The following is a 15967-nucleotide window of genomic DNA, read 5'->3' on the forward strand; positions in this document are numbered from 1 at the left end:
AGAGCAATTGGAAAAGAGAAATGTCTAGCAGGGGATCTATATATTTTCTTAATTTTGCTGAGGCTTGTACTATGTATATTTTCTCCATTTCATAATTGCCAGTTAATCCACATTGCCCACTGGTACAAGCGGATTTGTCGGGGGGAACCGAACAGCTGTTAAAGCCTGCTGCCAGGTGGGTAATGAGATCAAACCAGAGACAGTACATGTGGGCAGTGCACTTGAATGATGAGCATGTAGTTGTCATACGATGTTCACTCCATCTTGCCATGTGCTGGAGTGTGGTGGGGGAGGGAGTTGGAAGAAATCTCACCCTGAGACATATGGAGAGTTCTACTCTACTGCCCATCACAATAAGCAAATTAATAAAGGCTACCTGACTGCCGGGTCTGCAGTTCAAAACCGCCAGCCACTCCCCAGGAAAAAGATGAGGCTTCCTCTTCCCAGGAGGGTTACCGTCTTGGAAACCCACAGAGGCTCTTCTACCCTGTTGGGTCCGGCGTGATGAGTCAGAAGGGACTCAATGGCAGTGCGCTCAGTTTGGGTGTGGATGCTTTTTGAGTCCAAGCAGCCTTAGTCCTTCGCTTCCTTCCAGGAGAAAACACTAGAAGCCACTTCCTTCGACCAGAAGAGCTGGGAGTGGTCAGATTCCAATGGCAGGGAAAGACCCAAGGATCCTTTTTCCTTACCACCGGATGGATGCACACACCATCTCGATGGTCTTCTTCTGACAGAGGTTTCTGGGAGAACACAAGTCCAAGCTGTGGGAGTGATGAGCCAGCTGCCTGGAGAGAAGCTCCATCTAGACCCCGGAATGATGCGAGACCTGTTGGAGAGAACGAGATGTTGGGTAGAGGTGAAACAAGGCTCCCTGACTGACAACCGGCACTAAGGACCCACATGTGGGAAGTAGGGGGGTAGGGGGAAGAGGGGCGACCATCACAGAATCTTCAGCCAGTGTCCAGTTATATGAGCCGACAGTATGCGGAGCAGAACCTAGGCCACCTCACTGAGCCAGCCTGGACTCCTGACGCACGGAAACATGGCCAATAGCATGGTTGCTGCTATAAACAACTAACACACACAGGGAGATAAAATGTGCTATAGCCATACATTATTTTTTCCGTTGAGTGTTTTAGTGGTTGTTCTTAATTCCTTCACATCAACTTGTTTTACTATGATTTTCCACTTGCATCTTAGGAGGAAGACTCTGGAAAGTTTCCTGAGAAATGGCGCGTTCAGTTGGGGCCCATGTAATGGAGCGCTCTTGCGGGCTTCTCCTGATACTGAGCTTGAGGAAACTGAAATAACAAAAGACCAACGCGGAGAGTTGACCTAGATTATGGAACCAGCTTCTGTCCAGGTCTTTATTCTCTTTCCTCCAGAGGGTAATTATCACTGGAAGTTGTGAAGTCCCCTTCACACAAAGCTGCCTGGCAAGAACATTCCATGGGACACCAGAGAGGGGGTGGTCTCCCAGGAAGGTCAATTAAAAATGTGTTTGGTTCTAAAAGAAGTTGAAATGGTGTTAAGATGCCTGTCATCACCTGCGACTTTCTGCTCAGGATGCATTTTTCTTCTGGAAGACTGCTCACAGGCAGCAAGGACCCCGGTCACACGCAGGTGGCCTTTGGAGTGTACATACCCAGGATGGATGGCTTACAGGAAGGACATTCAGAACAACCATCCTAAGGTGTTTCGTCTACTGGTGTGCTGGCACCATATTGAGGGGCACTCACAGTGTGAGGAAAACACGCAGTGATTGAAATACTTTTACATAAAGAAATCTGTTGTTCACTGAATTACAAAGCTTGCTGGAGCTCAAAGGAATATATATATCATTGAAAAGAAGATATGGGATACATCTGGCCCATTTAACATTTGTCACCTGTACAGTGTAGTGACACCCATGACATTATCATGCTCTGCCACCATCGCCGATCTCTGTTACCGACTCTTCCATCCCCATCAACAGAAGCTCCATGCTAGACTCTCTAAACAAGTCCCTCTTTTCCACTTCTGGTTCCCACTAAGGAACACTGCCGATTTGAGAAATTGTGTATGAGTGAGCTCACACCACATTGGTTCCATATAAGGAATCTTTGGCCTTACTGAATCAGGGTATCCGGGCTGCCTCTGATAAAGCTCTTCAGAGCACAGTGTTAAGCAAGGTAGTGGGGCAGCATCTGAGCCAGGTGGGAAAGACTGTCTTCACCAAATGGCAATGCCCAGTTTTGCGACAAGGAGCAAGAGGACTGTGTGCTATATAGCGACCACCCTTTGCCTTATGCCAACAATTCTAGTTTTCAAGTGAAGACTGAGACCCAGCATGTGCAAAAGACCTGCGGCGTGTCACCTGAGGAATTAGTGAGGGGAATGTAGATAAAGGATATTTAAGATTCCATCATATACTGCTCAGTAAATGCCCCTCTCCAAGCCCCACTGAATGCAAACTCCCATCGCTCCACTCTTAGATGCCCCTCATAGCTCCCTCTAATGTGTTTGTAATATTTTCCCTCTCATCTTTGGCAGGGGGTTTAGACTGATGGCCTTGAGTTGCTTGTTTTAATGAGAATGAGTTCCTTGACTGTGGTTCATGGTCTGTTTAGGAAGCTGTGTTCAGAATCACTCCTCAAGTCCTGGATCTCAAAGAACACCTGCCCATCTTTAATGCCAGGGGTAATTTTGGTTTTTCTAGAGCCTCACCCAGAACTTTGAAAGGGAAGTTAAGAAAGTCTCTACTTGAAGTCTTTTCTTCCTCCATTGCTCCAGTTCCTTCTTTTTAATTGTGGCTTGGGTGAACTTCCAAAGGAAACATCAGTCCCCCATTCAACAGTGCATATGTATTTTGTTTGCATTACGTCAATTGATCAGATGGGCTGTGAAACCACGTGGTCTCAAGCTTCCAAACCCCAGTGACTTGTCTCCTCCAGGTGTTTGGTCATGGTGAGGACATCCCCACTCGACTCCTCATTCAGTGTGACAGGTTGTGGTGATTTTCTCGCTGTGACATGGCATACTGTGCTACCACTATTTAACATGCCAGTATGGTCTCCTGTGCTAAACAGCTCTCAGCGGAGCTTCCAGGTTGGAAGCAGGAATATGTAGTCCTGTTCAGAGGGATTAGCCACTGAAAACCTTATGCCCAGCAGCATAACATCAGCTGAGAAGTGGGACCCTCCGGTGGGAAGGCACCCAGAAGATGATTGGGGAAGAGCAGCCTCCTCAAAACAAAGTCGACTTGAAGTCAGGGGTGAAGCCAGGCTTTGGGGGCCACAACTCAAAATGAGAAGGAACAGTTACACCAACTGTGAATTGCCAGAAGGTAAGCAGAATGCGGCATGAACTGAGGAAGACAGGAGTCCATCAACAGTGAAATGAAACACAATAAAGTTCCATATCCTAGGTGGGAGGGATCTGAAATGGACATGTAGTGCCATTTTCAATGAGAGAACCGTGTGGTTTGTTACACGGGAATGACGAGTCTAAGAGGAACGGTGTTGCACTCAACATCGAAGAGAAAACTTCAACCTCTGCTTGAAGCACAATGCTGTCTGTGACAGGACAATATCTACAGGCCTACAGGAAGGCTAATTAATACCACTATTATCCTATTATCGACACATCAGCCACTAAAGCTGGTGATGAGGAACTGGATTCATTCAACCAACTTCTTCAGTTTGAAATTGATAAACATGCAATCGAGATGCATTGATAATTATTGGTGATTGGAATATGAGAGCTGGAAACCAGTGGGAGGAACAGTCATCGGACAATATGACCTTAATAAAAATCAAGCTGAAGAGCCTATGATAGAATTTTGTAAGACAAGGGGCTTCATCAGGAAACCAGTAGGAGGAACAGTCATTGGACAATATGACCTTAATGAAAATCAAGCTGAAGAGCCTATGATAGAATTTTGTAAGACAAGGGGCTTCATCACTGTAAAGACTTTTTTTTCTTCTTCTCAACAACAGAAACAGCATCTGTACACACGGACCTCACCAGATCGAAATGATTTATGCCTATGGGAAGACGAGGAGCTCTGGTGGCAGGGTGGTGATGAGGTGGGCTTCAATCCACAAGACTGGGAATTCAAAGCCACCAGCTGCTCCTCGGGAGGAAGATGGGACTTTCTAATCCCTTATGCATTAGTCTCAGAAACTCGCAGGGGCTGCCCTGTCCTGTCCTGTGGAGTCATGATGAGTCGGACATGGACTCTATGGGGTGGGTGAGTAGGGGAAGACATGATGAAAAGATCGCTATTACAGCCAAATCTTGACTTTGAGAAGAACAGACAAAATCTATTTCTGAGGATGCACAACCAGAATGCTCCTTAGCGGATCACTGAAAGAAAGGAAGACTCAAGCGTATGGATTGGCACAGTGGTTACAATGATGGCCTCAAACACAGACACAATTGTGAGGCTGGTGCAGGACTGCGTGGTGCTTCCTTCGGTTGTGCACAGGCTCGCTATGAGCTGAAGCGACTTGAAGGCATGGAACAGCAAGAAGAGGAGATTTTCATAATGTTATCTCCTGGATACTCTGCCACATACATGGAGATGTGCATTTGATGCATGTGCAAATGCATATGTAGAAACGTACTTTGCCAAACTTGTACACGAGGAGGCTTTAAAAATTCATGGAAACGTGGACTTAAAAAGATCATGGAATTTTGCCATAAGTTATTTGAAATGCAATCCTTTGCTCTGAGAGTGGTCCCATTTGCCTTCCCACACTTGCTTAGTTTGCTTGCATCCCTGTTTCCACTTGTAGATTAGTCTGTGCTAATATTTACCATTGTCTTAAATTCTCTTTTTAAATGTATAAATCATTTTATTGGGAGCTCTGACAACTCTAATAACAATCCATGCATCAATTTTATCAAGAACATTTGTGTATGTTGCCATCATCATTTTCAAAACATTTTCTTTCTACTTGAGCCCTTGGTATCAGCTCCTCTCTTTCTCCACCCTCCCCCACCCTCCTACCTTTGATAAATTATAAATGATTATTTCCATATCTTACACTGACCACTGTTTCCCTTCACCCACTTTTCTGTTGTTTGTTCCCCTCAGACTTGGCGGGGGGATTATTGTTAGTCAATCATTGAAATTAGTTCCCCTTTTCTCCCCCTTCTCCCCCAATACCCATTATTGTTCTTGAGGGGTTTATCTGTCCTGGATTTTGTGAGTCGAGAGCTCTTATCTGTGCCAGTGTGAATGCTCCCATCTAGCCAGATTCGTAATGTAGAACTGGGGTCATGATAGCGAGAGGGAGGAAGCACTAAAGACGTAGAGCAGTGGTTCTCCACCCCTTTGGGGGTCGAGCGACCCTTTCACAGGGGTTGCCTGATTCATAACAGTAGCAAAATTACAGTTATGGAGTAACAACAAAAATAATTTTATGGTTGGGGGGTCACCACAATATGAGGAACAGTATTAAAGGGTTGCAGCATTAGGAAGGTCGAGAACCACTGAACCAGAGGAATGTTGTATGTTTTGTCAGTGCTGTACTGCACCCTGGCTGGCTCATCCCTTCCTTGTGACCCTTCTGTGAGGGGATGTCCAATTGTCTACAGATAGGTTTGGGTCTCCACTCCACCACCCACCCCTTCATTCGCCTAGATATGACTGTTTGTTTGGGGTCTTCTGGTGCCTGATACCTGCTTGTGGACACCTTGTGTTAGCATGGGGTGGTGTGCTTCTTCTTAGTGGGCTTGGTTGCTTCCCTGCTAGATGACTGCTTGTTTAACTTCCTGCCTTTAAGACCCAGATGCTGTATCTTCTAATAGCCTGGAACCCAAGTGCCTTCCTTTTCCTTGCTAGTGTGTGTTGACCTCGCCCTGGTTGCACATTTCCTTTTCCTCCGCCCATATTAGTGCTCGTGCACTGTTAATGCTGTATCTCCCACATCCCCTCCAATCCCTGGTAGCCATCAAAGAACATTTCTTTCTGTGTGCAAACCTTTCCTTGGCTTTTTAGAATAACAATTTCATACCATATTTTCCCTCTAGCCTTTTCTTATTTTACTTGGCATAAGTTGTTCCACCTTCAATCATATTATGGGGTGTTTCACAGATTCTTTGTTAATGGTTCGTGTTTTAGATTCACTGTGGTTCTTCAATGTTCCTGAATGATATTTTATTGTGTTCATGTATCATACTGGGATTATCCATTCATCTGTCCATGGGCCCTTGGCTTAGTTCCATCTTTTTGCTATAGTGAAGAATGCTGTGATGAACATAAGGAAGCATTTTCATTTTTTGTCATGGCTCTTGTGCTATCAGGAGGGAGCCAGTCCCTGGCGATGGACATCAAGCTTGTAAAAATAGAGTCAGAGAAAAGAGGAAGACCCTGAACAAGATGGAGTGACGCAATGGTGACAACAAAGGGCTCAAATTTGACGCCAGTTGTGAGGATGGCATAGGTCAGTGCACCTGTTGTACATACAATTGTTCTGTTGTACATACAATTGTTCTGAGCTACAGCCAACTGGATGATGGCGTCTCATAACAAGTCATAAGGTATGCCTGTTTCCAGCTTCTAAAGGAAGCAGTGAACCATTTCCCACAATGCTTGCACAGTTTTCCAGCCTTACCAGCAGTATGAGAGTAACAGCCTTGTCAGCATTTGTTGTTTTCTGTTGTGTTGTTGTTGTTGTTGACATTGGTATAATTGCAGGGTTGAAGTGGTATCTCGTTGTTGTTTTGATTTGCATCTCTCGAATGGCTAATAATCATGAGTATTTCTCTATTGGTTTGTTGGCTTCTTGAGTGTCTTCTTTGGTGAAGTATCTGTTTATACCCGCTGTTAATTTTTTAATTGCATTATTTGTCTTTTTAGTTGTGGAGGTATTGGCATTTTCTATAAAATTTAGTGACTAGTCACTTGTCAGACATGCTGCTGCCAATTTTACCCCCAGTCCTTTTAATCACTCTTTAAACTCTTTTTTAAGCACTCCATCTATATTCTTAGACCATTAATGATTCAGGGAGACATCCTCTCCAATCTACAGCTGAATTCAAGCATAGTTATGTGGTTCTTATTTCTGGATGCATTTGATAGGTTAGGCTGGGTTGTCTAGATAAACAAAACCCATGAACTTTGTATTAAAATGTAATTTTATATATATCAAGAAGGCATCCAAGTCCACTACAACTCAAGTCCATGGGTTTGATGCTAGCTGGAGCCCCTTTCAGACTCATATGGCTGCAGGCAATGGGGCAAAAAGATGAAGCGGGATGTAGGGAGATCACAGGCTGCTGAGGGCAGAGTCCCATGGATCCAAAGTCAGTGGGAACGTGGCAGAGCACCAGCAGCTCCCCCAATCGGAAGCCCCCATAGGGACAACCCTGGAGGCAGACACAGAGACCTAGAGAGGAAGGAGAAGGAAGGCAAAGGATCAGAGAAAGGAGAAGTTCTCAGTCTCTCTTCTAAAACAGCCATGCCCCAAGGAGCCATCATCAGGCTGTGACCTACTGATCGGTTGTACTGCACCCCTACACTTCCACACAAGTTCAAGTTGACATAAAATCTAACTGCCACAGTCATCTATGGGATTCAGAGGGGCTCAAGCATGCAGAAATATCATAGGCTGGATTGTTTCCAGCCAAGGATTCTGTTTCTCTTCTATGGAAAGATGGGCTCAGCTGTCCGTGGTCACCATGAGCTAGGACTCTGCTGGAGGAAGAGGACTCTGAAATGGCATCTGATCCACTGGGGGTCCAGGCAGTGTTTGGAGATGTTCCTCCCACTTTCCTGTCTAGGTTCTAAACTACCAAGTGGGAACAATGGACATTATGCCTCTGAGCTGTTGTTTCACACACAACCTTGGAGCCCTGCTTCTCATTGTAGATGGAGACACTGTGCTGGGGAGAGGACACCCTCAGCCTGCTGATCTACAACCTTCTTTTGGAAAAGAGACTCTCTCACTGAATGCCTTCAGCTCTCCTGGTCTCTTACATTCATCCTTCAAGCTCTCTCAGAAAGGCTGTTTTATGGCCTTAACAGACACACGTGCACACACACACATTCAGTGCATTTGGGGTGTTGCTATATATAGACTGTGGTAGCTAGCAATCTCCTAGAATATTCTCTAGTGAGTCTCTGCCTCATGACTCCATATTACTGCATTAGAACACTTGCCACTAGTTGCCCCACACCTTGGAAACCTTATGGACTTAAGTTCCCTAACCAATCTTGTCAATTCAGCTCCCCCAAAACATGCAGACCCACTGCCACGGAGTCGGCCCTGCCTCGTGGAAACCCCGTAGGACAGAGTCGAATGGCTGCATGGGATTGTGAAGGCTGCCATCTTTACAGAAGATTGTTCCGAGGGCAGGTGGCGGGATGGAAGTGTAGCCCTTTCTGTTTAGAGGAAAATGCTTAACCACGGGGCAGCTAGGGCTCCTTTCAATCCACGCAGGGAGCTAAAAAGAAAGATGGGCTCAAGAAGTTTTAGTTGGCCCAAACCAGACAACTGAGAGAAGACAGGATTTGGGAGAAGCAGCCGCGGTTCTCTGTCACTGATTCAAGGCGCATCCCTCACCTCTGGGACTCCTGACAGCCTCCTTTTCTCTGACTGATCTGGAAACCAGCCCAGTGGCGGACCTGGGGAATGCAGATTCCGGGGCCGCTGTCTGCATGGAGATAAGACAGAGTAGGGAACTGACTGGGTAAAATATGAGGTCCGGGTCCAGGACCAACTCAAGTGGAATGGCAGTGTCTGGGCCTTGATGTTCATGGGCAGGTAGAGGGGGTTGAAGTGGCAGTGAGGTCTGAGAAGCTGGCCTCTGTAACTTCACTGTTGTAAGGGAGATAAGGAGCAAGAGGGGGTAGGATGAACTTGAAGCTTCAGGAGAGAGGAGAGGTAAAGAAATCGTTGCCTGGAAGTCTTGGAGATCACGGCTCTAAAGGGAGACCTGGTGGTGTGGTTGTGGGTTTCGCTGCAGCCAGGGCCCACTAGTTCAGTTTAATAGAAGGGATGCTGCACTGAACCAGAGGAATTTGTTTTTTCCATGTGAACACATGAACGGGGGGAGAGAAGAGAGATTCTAATGAATAGCCACTGAGGAGTATTAATTGGGAAGACAGGATGGGTGAGAGAACATTAATGGAGCTGAGAAGAGGTTCAAGTGGAATGGGATCCCCGCTGTTGGACACTGTTGCTAGGGCAGCAGGGTACTGAGCTGTAAGGTTTTCGCAGCTGGGAAGCATGACAGTTTGGTTGTGGGATAGTGACATTCTAGGGTGTGACCACTTTGGGCCAAAAAAGCTCAGATAAGATTACACAAGGGCCATCCGTTTTCTTACTCCAGTTATAGGCCACACCCTCCCTGTGGAGCATGTTGTGGACAGAGCCCTTGCTTTGGGCTGAGTGGACCGTCTCATCGCTGCACTCCTATGTGTGAGCTACGCGACCTTCAGGCAAATCATTTCATTGGCTGACCATCACTTAAACACCTGCATCTGTGAATTCTGCCCTTCCACCTTCCTGGAGGTGGTGTGTTTTTCCTGAGGTGCTGCATATTCAAGGACTTGGCAAAGATGGGCAATCACAGAAGGGATTTGTGATCCATTCAAGGGCTATCAGTTTAACCATTTTAGACTTTGATTCCAACACGTCCTTTGTCTTCTGGAACACTCTCCACTTTTCCCAAGAACAGAAAGAAAGAAAACCAACTCATGCATTAAACACTGAGGAAAATTCCCATCTGGCCAAAGGATATGCAGCCTCCCTCCGGAATGGCTAAATTAGAAACGTTTAAATTTTTTATCTCTTCCCTTGTCTGCTTTGGGGTCAGTAGCTTATTCTGACAACTTCATTACTTCCTAATGACTTCCAGCTCCTTTGCTCATTTTCCATGGGTAATTCCAACAAGGAAAAAATCAACAAAGAAAAGCCCACCCAAAGAAAGGAATTTGATGTCCGAAGTCCCTGGGCTCTGGACTGACACAAAGGCGGCTGCTCTCCCTTCCTCCTGCATGTTTGCCAAAGCTCGCCGGCAGCTTCCCATGGTTATCAGCCACTCTCCCGTTGGGCACGCTGCACCTGACACAGCGAGATGTGAGCGATAGCTCGCCTCTTCTCTTCTCTCGTCAGAGCTGATTTCTCCTTTGCCTATACATCTTTGTGCAGTCCTTCCAGTAGCTGTGTCAGAGATGCCTTAATCTCTGCATTACTCATTTCTGAAAGGAGAGCTAATCTATCGGGCTTTAATTATACGTCCCTTGGAAAGAGCAAGTCTTGTCTTCTGGTGGCACTTCGTGCGCGAGATTTGATAATCGCTTCCGCTGGGCTTTTCACTCTTGCCTTCCCGTGAGTCTATACTTAGAAAATTGGAGGGAGACGGGACCTTAGAGGTCACCAGACCTCACGTGGTACCCGAGCCAGGCAGCTCATGAAAATTGTCGGGAGACTTGCTAAAAATGCAGGTTTTCTAGCGAGGAAAATACAAAAGTAGAGCTATGAGGGATGGATTATTTTTTAAGTTTCGCCTTAAATCTATAGAGTTTAACCCCATGATGGTTTCAGAGAGGAAGGAAAAAACAAAGAGCTTGGAATATGGAGGATGGGGGTACTAATGGATCCCTATCACTACCCCTAATTTTGGTCCTAACCCTAACTCAAATCCTGACTCTATTCTTAACCCTACTACTAGCCTAATCCCTAAACCTAGCCCTCAACAAATGGATAGTCCTCAACAAAATGGATTGTCATTGTGGCTACAATCATGGACTCAAATCTAGGAACCATTGTGAGGATGGCACAGCACAAGCAGTCTTTCATTCTGTTGTGCACGGGGTCACTATGGGTTAGAACCAACTCAATGGCCCCAACAGCAACAAGAACAACAAGCAAACCTAAACCCAGCCACACCCCTAACCCTTATCCTAACCCTGACCCTAGCCCTATCCTTATTCCTAACCATAACCTTACAACCAACCCTAACCCTAACCTTAACACTATCCTTAACAGTATCCCTATCTTGATACAAAAACCAAGCCCTAGTCCTAGTGCTATCCTAAACATAAGCATATTCCTATCCTTAACTTTAACCCTAACTCTAATCCTATCCTTATGTGTGATCTCAACTGTAACCCTATCCCTATCTTGATCCCTATCTTTATCCTAAACTGAACCTTAGCCATATCCCTAATCATAACCCTTATCCTGAACCATAAAATGAACCCTAACCCTCATATTATCCCTAAAATGAGCCCTAGCCCTAGCTCTAACCCTTTCCTTATGCCTAACCCTGACCCTAACTTTATCCCAAGCTCTTTATTCTAGCCAAGTATCCTGAGCCAATTTTTGTGTCCTGGGAAACCTTAATTTCCTGTCATCTGAAGATGGGTCTCTCTGCACTACAGAGAACAGTTCTGGGGGTTAAAATGGGGGCACATTAAAGGCACCTGACATAGCACCTGGCAGGACTGATTCCCTTTCTTGTGGCCCAGATCCCTGTTTCTTTCAACATTGCATACTCGAATAAAATTACATTTTTATTCTTACTAATCCTTCACTAGTTATTATTAACATAATCCCTCATTGAACTCTCACAGGACCCATATGGGGTTGCTATTAGTGTCTGTCAAACTGACTCCAACTCCTGGAAGCTTTGTATAACAGAACAATACACGGCCCAGTCCTGTTCCATCTTCATACGTTTGGGTATGTTTGAGTCCATTGCAGTACACAGGTAAACAGCATTGCTATTCTGACTCTTGGCATGTCTGAGGACAAAGTAGAACTGCTCCATAGACTTTATAAGGTTGTACACCTCTACAGAAGCAGACTACCACATCTTTCTTGAGCAGGGAAGCAGATGACTTTGAACCATCAACCTTTTGGTTAGCAACTGGGCATGTAATCACTGTATCAACAGGGCCCCTATGGTACCAGTAATAATATATTTATCCCTCTAATCTATACCTAAGTTACTTAGTTACAGCAACACAGTCCATGACTGTGTTGTGCATTGAACACAGTAGAACTGACGCCAAAGCTCACACCTGCAAGATCTTCCTGCTTCAGGCCAGTTGATTTCTCATAGAAATCCTAAAGGACAGAGAAGAACTGTCCCATCTGTTTTCCAGAACTGTATTCATTACATAACATGGTGATAAACAGAGAAAATAGTGATATTGTTAAGGATTTCATTTTACTTGGACCCACAACAAATGCTCACAGGAGCAGCTGTCAAGAAATTAAATGATGTATTACATTGGACAAATACACTGCAAATGGTTGTTTAAAAGTGGTAAAAAGCAAAGATGTCGAGGCTTGACCGAGTTGGCCAAGATAGCAACACCTGGAGCTCCATGGAGATTGGTGAGTGGGGAGATTTGGGGGCCAAGTAGGAGTCTCAACTCTGTCGGTCAATTCCCAAGACAGCTCAGAGCACTTCTCTGAACCATAACTGCCTGTAACCCCATTGCCTGCACTCCCTACAGACACCCATGGTCTCAGACCCACCAGCTGCCTCTTTCTTGGTACTCAGAGCACCCTCTCTGCTTCGACTGGTACCGTAGGCCAGCCAGGCCCACCATGGAACTCTACCAGCCAGTACCACCCCAGGGGTGTCCGTCCCATCTGGGATCTCCTCACAGACCTGCCAGTCAGTCCCCCCAAAGAGGTCCATGACCTGCCTGGGTACTGCTCATAGATATGCCATCTAGTCCCTCCCCTCACTAATAGGCTAGCGCCCCATGCCACAGGGCAGCTGGGCATAAAGCAGAGGCTTCTGCCCTGCCTTGGCGCTCTGCGGCAGACCTGCCAGCCAGACGTCCCCCCACCCCCATCCAGAGGTCTCTGACCCATCTCAGCACTCCCCACAAACCCACCAGACATCCCCCACATCCACCCCACCCCCCCCACACACACAGAGGTTGCCATCCTGCCGTGACTCTCCAGGCTTGCCAGGGGTCAGACACAAGTCAGAAGCTTGTACAGCTGCGCCATAGGGACCCAAACCTTTGGGTCTTTCCTACTGCATTCTCCCTTTTCCCTACTTAATCCCTGCCCCCATGCTCTGGCAGTGGATCTGCACATTAACAGATTTAGCAGGCCCTCCCTCCCACCCGCCTACCTGCGGGAAGTGCCCCTAGCCAGGAACAGATCACTCAATCCCCAACTCATCCCTGAACTATGCTCCCCTGTGCTCAGACCAACATTTTCCATCAGACCACAGCCTGCACAGCTTCAAACAGCCCCTAAGGAGACCTGAGGGTGGCTGGAGCACAAACCATAGGCCAAGGTGAGAGGGGAACCCCAGCAGGACAAAGGTGAAACACAATCCCTCAAGGCAGTTGGCTAAAGGCAGCCTGCAGAACAACATCAACTTCCCAAAGAGATAGCCCAGGATTCTGAGACACCTGGGAAAATGCCACCTAGTTCCAATAAATTGACCATAAAACAGTAAACTGCTTCCACAGCCTCAACAAGAAAAGAGAAACAAAATGCAATGACAGAGGACCACCTGAACCTAATGACAGTCATAAAAAAGGCAGATGTTGATCTCCCACAGAAAGAAATTGTCAGAATGCTGCATAGAGTCATTTAGGACACCAGGGAAGCATTACAGCAAAAGAATGAAATGATATAGGAGATAAAAGCCATGTACCAAAGGGAAGTACAATAGCTAAGGGGCAAGATAATGAAAACTAATAGCAAACTCACGGACTTCACCCAGTGAATGGAGGAGACAGAGAACCGCATCAGTGACCAAGAGGACTCACACGCAGAAATTAATAAACGTGAGAAAAAGCCTAGAAAGTCCATCAGAGAAGTTGAAAGCAAGCTCAGAGCTATGTCTGATGCTATGAGAAGGAACATCAGAATAATTGGATTACCAGAAGAATGTGCATCAAGGAAATCAATGCCTAAAATAGTGATGGATTCTTGGGGGAAAACTTCCCTAGCTTACTGAATGAAAACCAAGCAACCCTCCAGGAGGCCAAAAGAACACCCGCTAGCCTGAATCCCAAGAAGCAGTCACAAGACATATAGACTACCCAACTGTGAAGAACAGGAGAAATGTATGAGAGCAGCTAGGGAAAACAGGCAGTCACACATAATGGCAGGCAAGAATATGCTCAGACCTATCAGTGGACACTATGAAGAAGAAGAGTGGATCAGCATATTCCAAAAATTGTAGGAAAATAACGCAAACCCAAAAACACTCTATCCAGGCAAATTATCTATCAAAGTTGATGGAGAAGTGAGTGCCTTATCGGGCAAGGAAAATCTCAAAGAATATGCTAAATGGAACCCAACACTACAAAAGATCCTTGCCGACCCAGTATGGGCAGAAGAACAACGCTCACCAAGCACATATACGAGACCGCCACACAAAACAACTCCACCCAGAGACCAACAAAGGGAAAACATCCCTCAAGATAACATTGGCTCAACAATAGAAAGAAGGCATTAATGAACCACAAACAAACACATGCACAACCCACGGCAAAGAAATGGAGATAGGATAACACCCAACACAAGAAGGATAAAATGATATCACCGAGTCTACAGATGGATATAATAATCCTGAATATCAATGGAATGAACTCAGGCCTTAAGAGACACAGACTAACAGATTGGCTTAGAAAACACAACCCCTCAATTTGCTGCCTACAGGAGACACATCTCAAGATTACAGATAAAAATAGACTGAGAACCAAATGCTGGAGGAAAACATACCAAGCAAAAAGCTATTTTAAAAAAGAGAGAGAAGGAGTTGCAATCCCAATCTCAGATAAAATTGATCTCAAAGTGAAAACCATAAAAAGAGATAAGGAGGCACACTATATAATGTTCAAGGCACCCATAGACCAAGAACCACTGAGCATTCTAAACATTTATTCACTGTATAAGCGATCAGCAGAATATGTGAATCAAATGCTCCAAAAGATGAAAAAAGAAATCACAGCCTCAACAATTATAGGAGGTAACTTCAATACACCACTCTCTGAGAAAGATAGATCCCTGGGAAATAAACTCAACAAGGAGGCTAAAGATCTAAATACTACAATTAGCTGAATTGACCTGATAGATATCTACAGAACTCTCCACCCAAATACAAAAAAAATCACATTCAAGTTCACATGGCACACATTCAAAGATAGACCTCATGCCATGACATAAGTCAAATCTGCATAAATTTAAGCACACTGATATCATACAGACCTCTCTCTCTGACCACTGTATATAAACAAAAGGAAGATGAAGAAAACAAGGGTAAACAATTGGAGAATAAATAACTCTCTACTAAAAAAGGAGTGTGTACTGGCTCAGATCAGAGAGGAAATTAGGAAATTTCTAAAAACCACCGAGAATGAGAACATGACATACCAAAACTTATGGGACACAGCAAAGGCAGTTATCAGAGGAAGTTTCATAGCAATACATGCACACATAATAAAAGGAAGAGAGATTTTTGATTGATAAGCTGGCACAAATTTTACTGCAACTAGAAGCAGAGTCAACAAGACAATCCAATTAATATCAAAAGAAAAGAAATAAAAATGAGGGCTGAGATTCAGGAGGCAGAAAATAAGGAAACTGTGGGGGAAATTTAATGCTGCTAAAGTTGGTGACTCGAAAAAGGATGAGCAGAATCCACAGGTCACCGGCAAATGTAACCAAAGAAAGGAGGGAACAAATGTCAATAGCAAGGATGAGGGATGACAGGGGATACTGCAATGGATGCTGATGAAATCAAAAGGATAATTCCACAGTATGGCGAAGGACTGTGCTCCAATGAATTCAACAACTTAGATGACATGGACAAAATCTTGGAAAAACAATCCCTCCCTACATTATCCCTGATGGCCGTCAAGAACTTCAACAGACCCATATCAATAGATGAAATAGACAAAGTTATCAAGGGATTACCAACAAAAAAATCCCCTGGTCCAGATGGATATACCAGAGAATTCTATCAAGCATTCAGGGAAGAAATG

This window comes from Tenrec ecaudatus, chromosome 5 (assembly GCF_050624435.1).
Source record: "Tenrec ecaudatus isolate mTenEca1 chromosome 5, mTenEca1.hap1, whole genome shotgun sequence".
NCBI lineage: Eukaryota > Metazoa > Chordata > Mammalia > Afrosoricida > Tenrecidae > Tenrec > Tenrec ecaudatus.